Raw genomic sequence first — 15,104 nt, forward strand, 5'->3', positions numbered from 1 at the left:
TACAAGAAACAATATTTGAATTTAAAAACAAATCAGCTTTCATATAGACTAAAAAGAACCTTTCCTCTTATGGGAAATTCTGAAGGTTCCAACTATAAGATGATAAAAAGATGAATAAGTGAGATATTAATATTTGTTGTCAGAGATCTAGCAGTGTACAATGCCGGGGTTTAATCCCTGAAATTCATGACCAAAGTAAGGCCAACTATTTAGCTGATATTTTACTGTAAGCATAGGGCCCTTCTATTAGAATGACTTAGCCATCATACCAGGTTAATTCACAGAACCAGTCTTCACCAATAGTGATATTTTTTCACCAGATATTTAATATAGTTTTCTATGTTGTGCCTCTATAACGAAAATTTTAGTGGTTGGACAATAATATGCATATAAATGACTCTCTCAAAATGATTCTTCCTCAAAGCTTTCCGCTGAAAAGGACAATAACAAGAAGAATGAAGGAGAAAGGGCTTTTCATAAATGAATATTAGAAAAATAGATTTAAGGAAGCAGAAATACATAGATTTGTCTGCATAAATTGAAACTTTGACAACTAGTTCTTGACTTTATCTAAAGATTAAGATAATAACCAATGATATGGTAATTTTAAATATTTTTTGCCTGTAAATAGTGCTAGTAAACATGTCATTCAAAAAAAAAGTAGAAGTAAGAGATGGATTATGGAAAACGAGGATAAATCCTTACATTGCTTGGATTTGATAAGAAAGGAAAGAGAAAACAAATGTTTGTTAAAAAATAACTTCTTTCTACAGTATCAAAAAGAATGTCAGTTTGACGAGATGTCTCTCTCTGCCAAAATCCCATCACAAGTTTTGTCCCCAGCCTTCTCATCATTTATCCACAGCTCTGTCATTTGTTGACGACAACTAGAAATAATTAAGTAAATGAATAAAGCATAACATAATACACATGTTTTAACTTATGCAATATAAAATTTTATCTTAAAAAGTGTTACAAGTAGATAAATTCTGAAATTGTTGAAACACCTTTCCCAGAGTCACAAAGCTCGAAGAATGGAGAGTTAAGATGTAAACCCAGGATTATAAAAATCCAAAGGTCATGTTTACTGCATCATACCTTCTCTGTTGATTGGTTTACGTGTTAAACTCTTCTGCAGTGTCATTGAATATTCATTTTTTTTAGACCTCTATCTGGAATGCTTTGATGAATACACACAAAATCTTACCACGTGACAATTCTAACAAGTCTACAATATCTTATTGACCTGAAATTCATTAAAAATTAAATCAAAAGCATTCTAAAATGAAGCTTAAAAATTGTTCATATATTCACACATGAATATCCACACAGTGGAATTCATCATTGTGTACCAGTGCATATATTAACAGAGAACATAAATTAATAATAAGTGAGTATATTTTGTAACAGTGAGTGTGTTTATGGAAGATATATTGTAATCTTGGGGAATGGTTCAGAAAATACATATTTTTCAAAAATTGCTGTTGGTCACAGGGCATTCATTGTCTTAATTGATAGAAAAGGTCTGGCTGAATTTTCACAAGTTATTTAACCTTTCTTCAATTCATTTTCCTCATATAAAACACAGTATCAATAGGTCCTACTTCATAGGGTTGTATTAAATGATGTTTTACAAAATATTGCATAAATTTTGGTAAATTATCATTACTCTTATTACCAACTATACTTTTTGGAGATTATCTATACTGCTTCTGTTGTTACTATTTGTTATTTATATAGCATAAAATATAAATAAAATTCAAAAAGTTGGTTAAACTAGGTTCACTTTCCTGAAGAAACTGGAAATTATCAACAGTAGCAATAAAATTAATGCTTAATCCTCCACAATGTTTACATTGTACACATGTTCTAAAGCATCTTGCATACATTAACTCATTTAGGGTTCATAACAACTATGACATAGATATTATTACTATTCTCATTATGTATATGAAACTTTGAAGAAGAGAGAGGGATTCAACTTTTCCAAAAATCACACGCTGAACATGGTGAGATTACGTTTTGAATCCAGATGTTCTGCTTCCATAGCCCATTCTCTTAAACTCTATTTAAGAGTATTAGAAGAAGAAGAAAAACTTTGACAATTATATGGCTACTTAGAAAATAGACCACTAATTCACATTATAGATTAGAGTGTAGCAAATTAACGTGAATAACTTCACCTATTCAACACCTGGACAATGTAAAACTCAATCTCTACTTTCTATTTTACACAGTAGATAAGATAAAGTCCTGAGGCCACATGAAGAGGAAAGTTTCTTATATTTTTTCAAGATTACAGTTATATTTTATTAAGCTAGTGTGAGGATGGATTGTTTTCCACAGGAAACAAGAGTTCTCCTTTAAATTTATCGTAGAGATTTGTTTGATAATATCTAAAAAGCTTATTAAAATGAATTTAGACCTGATTTATCCATTAGAAATTCCTTTTTTCTTGGTTTTAAATTATTTATCCTCCTGTAATATAGATTTTAGTAATTTTCCCAATGATCAAATTACCACAAAATTATTATTACTATTGTTAGTTATTGTTATTAACAGTGTTTCTCAAAAGGGTGCTTTTAGCATTTTAGCTGAGACAAATCTTTATTGTGTGGGACTGTCCTGTGCACTGTAGGATATATAGATTTCCTGAAGATTAAATTTCACAGGGCATCACTGTGACAATTACAAAATAAATGTCCAAATAAAGATAGAGAAAAAACAAGCAAAACAAAAACATATTTATATTGTTAAAAATGAGTAATGGGTTCATGGGTTTAATTATATTACTCTGATTTCTACTGTATATTTTTAAAATTTTTCATAAATAAAGGTTAAAAAATAGTTACCTTATATTTTTCAGTGACAGGGAAGCTATAACATCTCAGTTTGAGAACTACTCAAATATGCATTGGAATTTTCACAAGCGAATATAATTTATAAGTATGACATAGCATTCTTTCATTTATTTATATATTAATAATTTACTAAATTATGTTGAGAAAGTAATGACCTATTTTCTTTCTGACTCATCTGATATATATTTGAGATGATGATATTCACTTAACCTTGATTTAGCATGAGCATCATACAATTATTTGACAATAATACCATATCAAAACTAGTTACTATTGAATACTTATAAAACAAATTCATTTATGGACTTAGTAAATATCAAATAATCAAAATCCTGCACAATTAACTGTCAATTTCCTAATAGTCAAACCACTTAAATTCCAATCATTATTGTTCCACATTGCTTATACTTAATAACAAGTTGCTTAATAATTTGAGGCTCATATACGATAATGAAGAAATAATTCTATTTGTCTCTCATGACCTCAAAAATGCTTTGTTCAATCTTCCTCTCCTCAGTCAGCTCCCATAGTTTTCAGAGTCAATTTGAGTTAGAACTGTCTTATTATTAATATTTTAAAGTACATCTTAAACTAAGGGGAAAAAAGAAAATGATAAATAATCAAAATCAAGAATGAAGGAGGAAACATTACTTCTTACTATAAATGAAATAAAAAATTATAAAGAAATAATTTAAACTTTTTCTGCTAAAAAATAATCAATATAGATGAAATGGAAAAATTCTTATAAAGATACAAGTTACCAAAACTGACTGGCATATATAGAAAATTGTAACATAACATGGAAGATAATGACATTTTAATGAAATATATTCCCACAAGGAAATCCTATATCCAGATGGTTTCATTGGAGAATTCTATCAAATATTTAAAGAACAAACAATATCTATTCTTTATAATCAATCTTTTTCAGAAAATAAAGGAGAGAGCACTTACAACCTCATTCTTTGTTCCTTGATGCCACAGCCAATTAAATACATTACAGGAAAACAAAAGCATAGACAATTGTCTGCACAAAACATAAGTACAAAAATTCCTTAACAAAATATTAGCAGATCAAATTCAGCAGCAAGTTATAAAGATAATTTATAATGACCAAATGGTGTTTTTCCTATAGATACAAAGTTGGTTTAACATCCAAAAGCAATCACCATATTAACAGAAGGAAGAACAAAAACGTCACATCTACCTCAAAAGACTCATAATTAGCATTTGACAAAATCCTATCTCAATTCATGATGAACACTCTCAACAAACAATGAATAGAGACTTCTTCAACCTGATAAAGTATATCTATAGGAAACTAACAGCTAACTTCATAGTGAAAGACTGAATGTTTTCTCTGTAACATTGGACACAGGGCAAGAACATCTGCTCTTGACACTTATATATAGTTTCAACATTGTACTTGAGGGTTTATCCAGGATAATCAGACCCAAATAATTTTTTAAAGGCATTCAATTGGAAAGAAAGAAATAAAACTACTTGCGAGACAATGACATGACCCTGTGGATAGAAAATTCTAAAGATTCCACAAAGAAAATAGTAGACATGATAAAGGAATACATAAAGACATGGGATAAGAGATCCATATTTTGGCAATTGCATACATAATATACTAGCAAAGAAAAAATTTGCTAGTATGTTAAGCTGCCTTCCAAAACAAGGAAAGAGAAGATAGACCTCATTTTTTTGATCAAAGGAATGTTAGCCTCATTGTCAGAAGAACATATGGTATGGATAGATTGTTAGATCATTGGAATTTGGAATCAGAAATCTCATTTAGAAATGGATTCACTAGTAACTACCAACTGTAACCTTTGATGAATCCTAGAAAATCTAAATTTTAAATCTAAAGGAGAAATTAGAATTTATATAAGCTTATAGTTCTCACGCTATTCTTTCTAGTGTTTTCACAGGGAGCAAAGAGAGGGCTTTAGCTTTATTCACAGTTCTCTTTATGTAGTACAATGATGGGATTCCATGTAAGATATCATTTGACAAAGTGTCTTTCTGATCTATAAAATTTGAAAATTATAGATCTGTCAATACCCATTTACAGATGAGAAAACTTTAGCACAGTCTTTCCTTTGATTTCTCTTAGAGCCAAGATTGGAATCCAAATCCCCTTTCTATGCTCCTCACTGCCCTATGATAGTTTTTAACTAACTCAAAAGGAAGAAGATGGGCTTCCTGAGCTATGAATATGCCCATGTAAGTGACAATCACTTATTTTCAATGAGTCACATTTATGATACATCTAGCCCACTATGCCATGATAAACCCCAGTCTACATTTGGGGGTCAAAATATGGCTGTATAAAATTTTATATAATATATACTCAATAGGTACAGGCCAAATAATAGAATATGTCCAAGAAGCAAGTGAGAAGTGCAATTGAAAATGTTTTGAAGACTGTAAACTACTAACAAACACAAGGTTCTTGTTATATTAAAATACACCGGAAATATTCATTTTTCTTTATTTAAAAATGACATCTACTTTTGAATAATTGTAAGAAGTTAAAATTCAATTTTGTGACTGTATACTATATTACAACTACAATTACTTCAAGAATGGAATCTTAGCCTTTTATGCCAAAAAACTGAATTATAATAGTGCAAACCATGTTATATATAACAAATTAATAATATAGGTTAACAGAGGCTTTCTTTGCCTTTTCTCTCGAAAAATCAGCTCACTTTTAAATTATAAGTTAATCCATGTTTAATAATAGCTCTGTTTTAGTGACAATGTATGACCTAGATTGAGTAATCCATAAAATAGTTATTCAAATATACCTATGCTAAAGTTATATGTTATCTTCTGTGATGTTGGTGACAAAAATTGATCTCCAAAGAAAACAAAAAAAAATCTTTAAAAATACCTGTAATCAATATTTTCCCAATGAAAATTGTAGGGAAAACATATCACTGATTTTAAATACTTATAATAACAAAGTTTGAGACACTCTGAGTTCCTTGAGAACTAGAACTGTGTCAGACTCATCTTTAAACCTCCAGAGTTTAAAGACATGTATACAGAGTCTTATACATGCTAGAAAATCGAATATATAACAATAGATATACTTTTAAAAATTGACTAAACTGAGAAGCTGTGATGAGTTAGATGCAGCTGATATAACATGAAACCTCTATAGATCTTGAGCCAATGATACCATGATAGTCAACGTATTTTCCTTGAATTCACTTATGGTCAGCAAGGCCTAACTCTAGTTGCCATTTCATTTTATGTTAAACTGTTTATAATTTTAAAATTTCTTCTCGAATGACTTTCTTTAATAAGTCATTTCTTTTAAGCAACATAAGTATTTTGAAGGCGTGTAAAACCCACTAATATCAATTTGATAAAGAGGTTATTTTATACTACAAGTAGTTAATAAGGGTCAGTCAGTAAACAATCAAATTTCTGAAATGCCTCCCTATAAAAATATAGTAAATTATTAATAGTTTATGATTCTACATTATTTTCTATTCATTATAATCAACTAAGTGACAGAAGCAATGAAAATATAATGTACAAAATACGAAGTTGTATTTGCCTTATATCCCTTTCCTTACTTTTATCATAAAATTATTTAAACAAAATGTTGCTTATATTAGTATCCGTTCACTTCTAACCATCAGCATCTTGTTTGTTTTTCTATCTGCTTGTCCTTTCGTCTGTGTCTTAAATGACTGAGGTGCAGATCATTGACCCACTTCACTTCTCATCTTTCATACTCACACACTCATTATAATCTATAGGTTAGTGAATCCCAACTCTATTTATTAAAACTAAATCTCTTTGTGGACTTCATGGCGAGGACACACGACTGATTGCATGACTTTTTATGAGCAGGAAGCATATCAAACTCAACTTGTTTGAAATTGAACTCATAACCCTTGCCCAATGCCACTGTTTCTATTTCTATGTTTTTTACCTCAGTTCATGGGACCACCAGCCTCCTTGCTGCCTGTGGGGAAACCCGATCACTAATGTTGATGCCTCATTCGCCTCATTCCCATGTCCAATCAATGTCAATTCTCATCATTTTCACCTCTTGACTTTCTCTTAAATCTTTCCATGTTTTTGGTCCTCCCCGCCCTTACTTTATAAGTCATCAAAGTTTTTAGATTACTAAAAAACCTTTCTACTATTTTTATACCATTCTCTAGCCCTGCTTTCCTATGATCTTTCATTATTCTGCAGCTAGCATAAATTTTCAAAAATACCAGTAAGATCATGTCTGTCTTTGATTATATCTCCTCAATGTTTACCCCTTTATTTTAGGATAAATTCAAAACATCTTAACAGGCTGAAAAGAAAAAGCCTTAATATGTCTCATTCAGACTGACTTTATTATTACTGGGAGGTAAAAGTTATTGGGAGAGAGAGACAGAGCAGACAGGGGAATTTACCTTGAACTTACCCCCAATTTCTTTCTTTTTGTTATTTCCTGTACTGAATTCCTTTATATTTTTCTAAGCATCTTATGCATTCTTCCACTTATAGCTAGAGTTTGGCATATGCCAGTTCTACCACCGAAAATACTTTTTAATTCTCTTTTCATTATTTTCCCCCTAATGTTTTAGTTTTCAGTTTACGTGTTGTATTATTGTGGATAATTTCCCTGGTGTTTTTTTGTTTGCCCTTATAACACCCTGCTTCTTTTCTTTTATTTGATGTTAACATTTGAACGTGGTATTTGTATTGGCAGTTCACCACATCTGCTGTTCATTAGACTGTAAGCTCAATGAGGAAGACATTTTTTTCATTATAAAACTTTTTTTCATTATAAACCTTGCATCCTGAACAGTAAGGATGGTGTTTTAAGATATACCAAGGAATAAATAAATGAATGAGTCATAAAATGTTGCTGTTATATTTATATTAATGATAGATATGTTCTTGAAATATTAATACGTAAGTTATGATATAATAATATTCACTTAAGACATAACATATAATATGTTTCAAAAAGATATGAAGCTATTCACAATTTATTGATTATGTACACATATACATTCCAAAAAGTATGATAGACTATGGACTTAAACATGTATAAGATAGAGTCTTTGATGCTAAGAAATTCATACTTCATTGAGAGGATCACTACACAAATAGATTAAATATGATATAGTACATGATGTCAATAAAATAGCATTTCCACATAAAAATGTTTTCTATTTTTGAATTACATTTGATATGAGATGTTAAATGAATTTTATTCACATGTCTAAATATAGTTTCCTTCAAATTTTAACCTTAAGGTGAAAAGTTCATCGTGTAGTTTTAATTTCCTGAGGAAATCAGATACAAATCAAGAAAAAAATAAATCTGGCATTAATGTTGTATATGTGATTTTGATGGAGCAATTAGATTGATTTAAAGTACTCCTAAGCAGTTTGATTATAGTAGTGTACCCACAAGCAGTTGAAAGTTTAAGATGAACTATAATTTATCACAACATAAATTTGGATTCCATTATATTTACATAGCCTATAATAATGAAGAAAATGGTATTATTTCTAAATTAAGTTGATGATTATGGTGGTGTTAATGATTTTTATTTCCATGTATATGATACATTACAGTGTTTTATGAAATGGTATGAAAACTTTATAAGTGATTCTCTCTACAAAGTATTACTTTTACAAGTACTATTGAAATGTTGCAAATTCTAGTATAAATCAAAGCTATCTTTCTTTGAGAATACAGAATAGTTTTATATAATTACTTGGGAAAATGAAAGGAACTTAGAAAATGATAGATAATCTACCCTAGATTCATCTATGTAAAGCAAGGCATCCATGAAAAGTAAGAGAAAGGCAATTGTTTAAGCAATTAAAAGAAGAAAATAATAACATCAATGCAGAATCAAAACCAATGGTTAAATTAAGTCCTCAAACATCAACTACACTCTTTAAGTAAGTACATCTATTCATGGTAACTGATTCCATTCTTTTATTTACTCAAATTTGTGTTCATCTTTAAAGTACTAAAGAATTTGGCACAGTGGTTCCAAAATCAGTGTCCATTAGAATGACCTAGGAAGCTTGTTTAAAATGGAGATTTATTGGCAACACTCACAAAAATTCTGATTCAGCATGTCTGGAATGAGGTACAAGAATCTGCTCTTTAAAAAACACCCAAGGTGACTCTGATGCCGGTTACCATAATTGAGGCACTGAGGAACACTTCTAGAGAAGAAAAGTTCAACCCCGGTATGCTTATTTTCAGTTAAAGTGAATAGGACTATTCACATCTTTCTTTGAGAAAGGAAGAGGGTGTTGTTGCTAAGACACTGTAGAGAATCTGCACTCCTCTTTGTCACTTGATCCCTGGTGAGGTCACCCACAGATCACCCAGGTGAATACATTTTAAACCAGTCAGTGGGGCTGATAAGAATGCAGGTCCAGGAACAGAACAACATTCCAAACCCACCAGATGGGAAAAGTTGAAGAAGAGAAATGTTTCTTTGGACATACATTAAGTTGGGGGCACACAGGAAGAGGAGATATAGGAGGAATGAGGATAGACTCATAATCCCACCTAAAAAACAGCAAATTCTTAGTGAGGCTGTTAAGGTTCTGTTGGATGAGGACTCAGCTTACTTTCTGAATATATACAACCTTGACACCAGGGATACCACTCTACTTAAAATGTCTAAGCTTGGCATGAACTTTGATACCTCTATGGCTTTGCTTAAGATGTTTCTTCAACCTAGAATCTCCTCCTTCCTTCAAGGACAATATCTTTCTTTTTTATTTTTTAAAGATTCAGCTCAAGCGATACTTGCTTTGTGACATACTATGCCTCCAAAGGAACTATTTTATTTTTTCTCTCTCTGAGAGTACTTTGTATTTTGATTATGCATTTAATGGATTTAGCCAGATTGTTGCATCTCTCACAGCGTTTTCACTTCTTAGAGGCCAGGCTATACAGTCCCTAAAATTTCTTCTTTTTTCAAGTAACTTGTCTAGTTGCCAAGAACCACATATATTACACAACCATCTAAACTGGCTCCCAGTAATCCCCACGTCCTGGTGTTCACACCCTCATGCAACTCCCTTCCCTTCAGTGTGATCTGAATCTAGTGGCTTGCTTCTACTGCATATGATGTGGCAAAAGTGAGATATCATGTCTGAGATTAGGTGATGAGTGACTGACGTTCATCTTGCTGGCTCTTTCTCTCTCTAGCGTACTCATTTTGATTACGCCAGCTGCCATCGTGTGAACAGCCCTATGGAGAGGCTCATGTGGCAAGAATCTGAGGGGAGCTTCAGATAAATAGCTGGTGAGATTCTGAGACCCTGAATTTGGCCATCAGCCACTGAGTGAATTTAATTTCAGCCTCATGAGAGAAGCCTTAGAAGACTTAACCATGAATGGGTTACTAAACTTCATACACTGTGATATCATAAATGTTGTTTTAAATCACCAAATTTTGGTATAATTTGTAATACAGCATAAATAATACTCCATCCATAAGGAGTAGATCTCTCTTCTAAGTTCTTGCAGCCTTCCTTCCCAAGAACTGAAGTTCTGTTAATGAATAGCAGTATTGTACCTATTTTTAAAATAATTGCTACTTTGTCTTCTAATTATGTGCCATTTCTCACCAAAACCATGAGTAAGATTGCCTTAATCAAGGGCACCATGTTGAGGGTGCCATATGCTGCCTGTGTCATTGAATGTACTTGCCAGACAGTTTTATTCTTTCCCCCATCCTACTCCTGATTTTGAAGGTCTACAGTTAGGCATTGGTTCAAACATCTTGTGTGGCTATTCTCATCATTGACTCACCATAAGAAAGGACCTGTAATGACACCATGGACCAGCAAGGGGAAAAACACAGAGAATGCAAATTATAACTACAGAGTATGTTTTTGTTCATCAATTCCCAACTGAGGCATTGAGAAGTATTGATAATGATTATTTTTTTTAATATTTCAAAAAGTCTGACATGTTATACAGTTACATATCATTTAGCTATAAAGTTAATTAAAACATTATTTTTGTAATTATATCAAATGAGTGTGATACTACATTGATCAAATAGTTGTCACTCTGATTAATTAAAGATATTTAATATATATTGCTTAATGAGAGGTGATGTCAGGTAGACAAAAAAATCTTTCAATATACAGGGAAATTATTAAAAATATCCTTCACAATGAAATCGTTAGGCACTCTTACTGTAGCTTGAGACTGATCCAGTAATTTTCACTTATTGGTCATAGATAGAAATCTACCTAACTATTCCACTGTTGTACACATAATATTACATGTATATTTCCTTATTCTCATATTTTGAGATTTTGTCTTTTCATTTTAAAATACAAATTTACTATAGAATTCTCATAATTAAGAAGTGTAATAACCTTAACTATAAATAGGTGATAGATATCAAGAATTTAACAATAATTTCAATTCAATTATTTGTACATTGCAAATGAAAATATTTATGCATTTTATACTATATTATGCTTTACCCATGCAATAAAATTCACCTTGATAATTGTTACTGCTAAATTATGTTTAATTTCTTTTTAAATTTCCAGATAAAATGGTATGTTCTTACCATGTACATGTTGTTTTGAAGTATATATACATTGTAGAATGACTAACTCTAGCTAGTTAACATATGCATTACTTCACATAGTTATCATTTTTGTAGTGAGAACACTTTATATCCACTGTCTTAGCATTTTTCAAGAATACAATGCATTGTTAACTATAGTCACCATATTGTATAATAGATCTCTTGGATTTATTCTCCCTACTAACTGAAATTTTATATTCTATAACCAACATCTCCCCAACTCCTCACTACTAACTGATTTAAAAGAAATGAATGAAGCATAGGCAAGTAACTATGTTTCCAGTAGAATTATTGGCACTCAATCCACAGGATGTATGTTGAAGTGGGAGAACTCAGGGCTTTAATTTTAGCCTGGCCATCATTAGCTGTGTGACACTGAGCAACCAACAAACTCTCTCTCCAAGTACATTTCCTCACCCCTGCAATGTGGAAAATAATACTAATTTTGTAGAATTATTGAAAGGATCAAATAAGTTAATGTAGTGAAAGCTATTAGAACAGGTTAGTAGTTTAATCTATTATTAATTACATTATTCTAGAAAATTAGCTATTCATTTTTCATTTGGTCTCACAACATCATTTCATGGCTGACTATTTGGCATACTGGCAAAAAAAAAAAAAAACTACTTCTAATAATTCTGCCACAAAATCTACTTTTTTTCTCTTTGTATCTTTTATCATTTAATGACCACACTGTGATAAGTCGTAACATTTTGCAACCTCTCCCTGGAGTTTATATGACAGATCATTTAAATCTAAATTTTCTGAAATTCAGCATAATTTGCATAGTTATTATTTATTAAAATACACTAATCTGATAAATTTATAACTACCCCTAAATTGTAATCCTTGAGAATAGACATCAGTCTTACTCAGTTTTCTAATAACCCACAACAAATAGTGCTTTACTCGTACATAGATGGAGCTCTACAGTAGACAGCTGATACAAACGAATGCTTGAATTTGTTAAGCCTGAATTATAGATACCAATGTCAGAGTTTGATTTTCTTGTACATTTAAAGATAACACTCTGTGTGAAATATAAAAACTTATAATATAGCTCTATATAGAAGATAATCTTTTAATTATCCAACAATTTAATATAAAGTCATATACATTTGTGTATAAAATTTTTTTCAAATATAGCATTTAGTAAGGCAATTCACTGACAGATTACTTATTCCACAATAAATGGAACCAATTCATTGCCATTTGGATAATTAATATGACCAAGAATCTAGTATCATCTGTCTATTTTATAATTATATAAAATGTATTTTAGGGATCTAATGAAGTTATTTTTAATTATCTTTAACTAATGGCATTTGTTGTCGTAACACCAAAAAGTTGGGAACATTTGCCTGTTGAAACTTTCTGATAATTTTAATGAAGTAAAATTTGGAGCATCTGTCTCTTTAAAAATTCTCAAGGTTAATGTCATAAAAACAGCAAAGCAGCAATGCATAAAAGAAGTATTAGGAGACTAATAAAATTATTTGGACCTCTAACTATAGCAACACTGATTAATGACTGCTTTTTAATTAATTGGAAGTTGTTCAATCATTGTGCCATTTCATTTCACCTGAGATTTTTTATAAAAGGGTCAGGGCCAAAACATATGCTAGTTCAATCTGCAATAAGGTATACTTACACAATTTTGTTCTTCTTGGCAGGGCAAGTGTGGGCTATTTATTTCTCATTCATTCACTATGATGATATCCCTGCTCAGTTGGCTAGTTTGATCAATTAAGACAGTCTTAGGCATTAGAATACAAATAAAGTTTACTTTCAAACTTACACATTCAAACAAAATAAAAACCCACAATTAGACAGTCTTATTACATAATCTTTAATTACCAAATGACATGTGTTAAGTTTCTTTATTTTTCAAATAGATATATAGTCTTTGTTCCACCAGTCTTTCTTGATAGTTCTAAAATCCATACAATGGTCTTTGAATATATGCTGGAATGGACTAAAGGTCCATTTTCAAAATATGTGTTTGGCATCATCCTTAGATTGTGTGTGTGTGTGTATGTATATATTTGGATTATGTGTTAAGTCCCAGTTCCACCTATGTCCCAGTGAAAGTTAACATAACTTCTTAGAATGCGTACGGTAGGGCTTCCTAATTTGCATTTAGGTAAAAACTATAGCCAACAGCCTGGAGTGGCAGAGCCAGCATGTGCACTAATCATGTTGGTAACTCAATTAGGGTTCTATAAGTTTAAGATATCTAAGCTTTCAAGAATCAATGACACCTGCTTTCACTGTGAGATTTCATACTTTCTTCTGTTCTCTAAATGGTGGAAACTCAAGGCTCTGAAAGGAGGCAGCGGACCTTGTTCTTATGAGTGAACTCATTCAACTCATGATTCAACTCATGATGATGATTTTGATAGCCCAGGGAGGCACTGGGGAGAAAAAGAACTTCCATAGCTATAGGACATGCAACCAATAAACTATCTGTATAATTCATCTGGAGTTAGGGCATGGGGGCCTACCACCCCTGTATCAACCAATGAAATATGCACGTGTTTTGTGTATGTGTTAATAGGAAGGTTTAGGTTAGATTAGATAGTTTTCTACTGAACAATCTTTTATTATGGACAATATGTCTATGATAAGAAGATATTGAAAGGACTCCTTCTGGGAAGTTGTCACTTATTATGTCCAGGCCTTTGGAGTGAATGTAGCATGGTTCACAAAGATCTTACATTCCATAACTTAGATCTCCTATATTCACCATATTTATCAAACATCTTAGAAAATTAAAGTTTATTTTTAAATTATAATAAAGTTAAGCTGCCCCCAAAATCCTGTATGAATGAAATAAATGACAGCATGAAAGGAATGAGGAATAACCTACGTAACCGTAATAGGATGCAGTATGGGATCGGAGATGGACACCACATTGAAGGGAGACTTCAGGAAAACAACTTAAAGAGAATGGGGGTGGAGAGTTCTCCAAGAATGGGAGACTGGCATTCTCCCTATAATATGTCTGCTTAGGCAGCTAACTTGATCTTATCTCATCCCTGACCAAGGAGGGAAGATTTGAAAGGAGATGGCAAGGCAGAGAAAACACTCAATAGAGAAGCAGCCTGTTATGCACCGGTTTAACTTGGCAAGGATGTGCAAATTTCCTCAGGGTCAAGTGGCACAGCAGAAGGGAGCTGAAATTGAGAGATCACACTATTAACTCACCCAAGAAGACTGAACAAGGGGTCCCTGGAACTGAGAAACTGTGTGGCCTACCACTGGGTGCCCCTATCATATTTTTATGGAGATGGGACACCTGGAGCCCCCAACAACAAAGAATTCACAAAATCACACAAGAGACTTAATGTTTAGACAACTGCCTTTAGCACCAGTTCATTTTACCCCTGAAAGCAGTGGCAACCAATGGAATACTATATAAGCACTATGTGAAGAGAGATTTATGCATTTTTATTTCTCTCTCTTTGTTCTAATTCAACTGACTGGAGATTCTATCCCCCCATTCTGATGGAATTAAAGTTACAATTTATGCTGTCTTTGAGTTCTCCAGATATCTATTGCCATGTAACGACAAACAGCTCCAAAATGTAGTTGCTTGAAATAATTATATGTTTATA

The 15,104-nt window shown here is 31.9% G+C and overlaps 1 protein-coding gene across 2 annotated transcripts in view; it reads right to left on the reverse strand.

The window, feature by feature from the left end:
- The window catches only part of CDH12 (cadherin 12), a 256,507-nt gene that overhangs the window by 11,713 nt on the left and 229,690 nt on the right, over positions 1-15,104 (reverse strand). The gene's annotated exons all lie outside the window — the stretch shown is intronic.

This window comes from Eulemur rufifrons, chromosome 17, assembly GCF_041146395.1.
Source record: "Eulemur rufifrons isolate Redbay chromosome 17, OSU_ERuf_1, whole genome shotgun sequence".
NCBI lineage: Eukaryota > Metazoa > Chordata > Mammalia > Primates > Lemuridae > Eulemur > Eulemur rufifrons.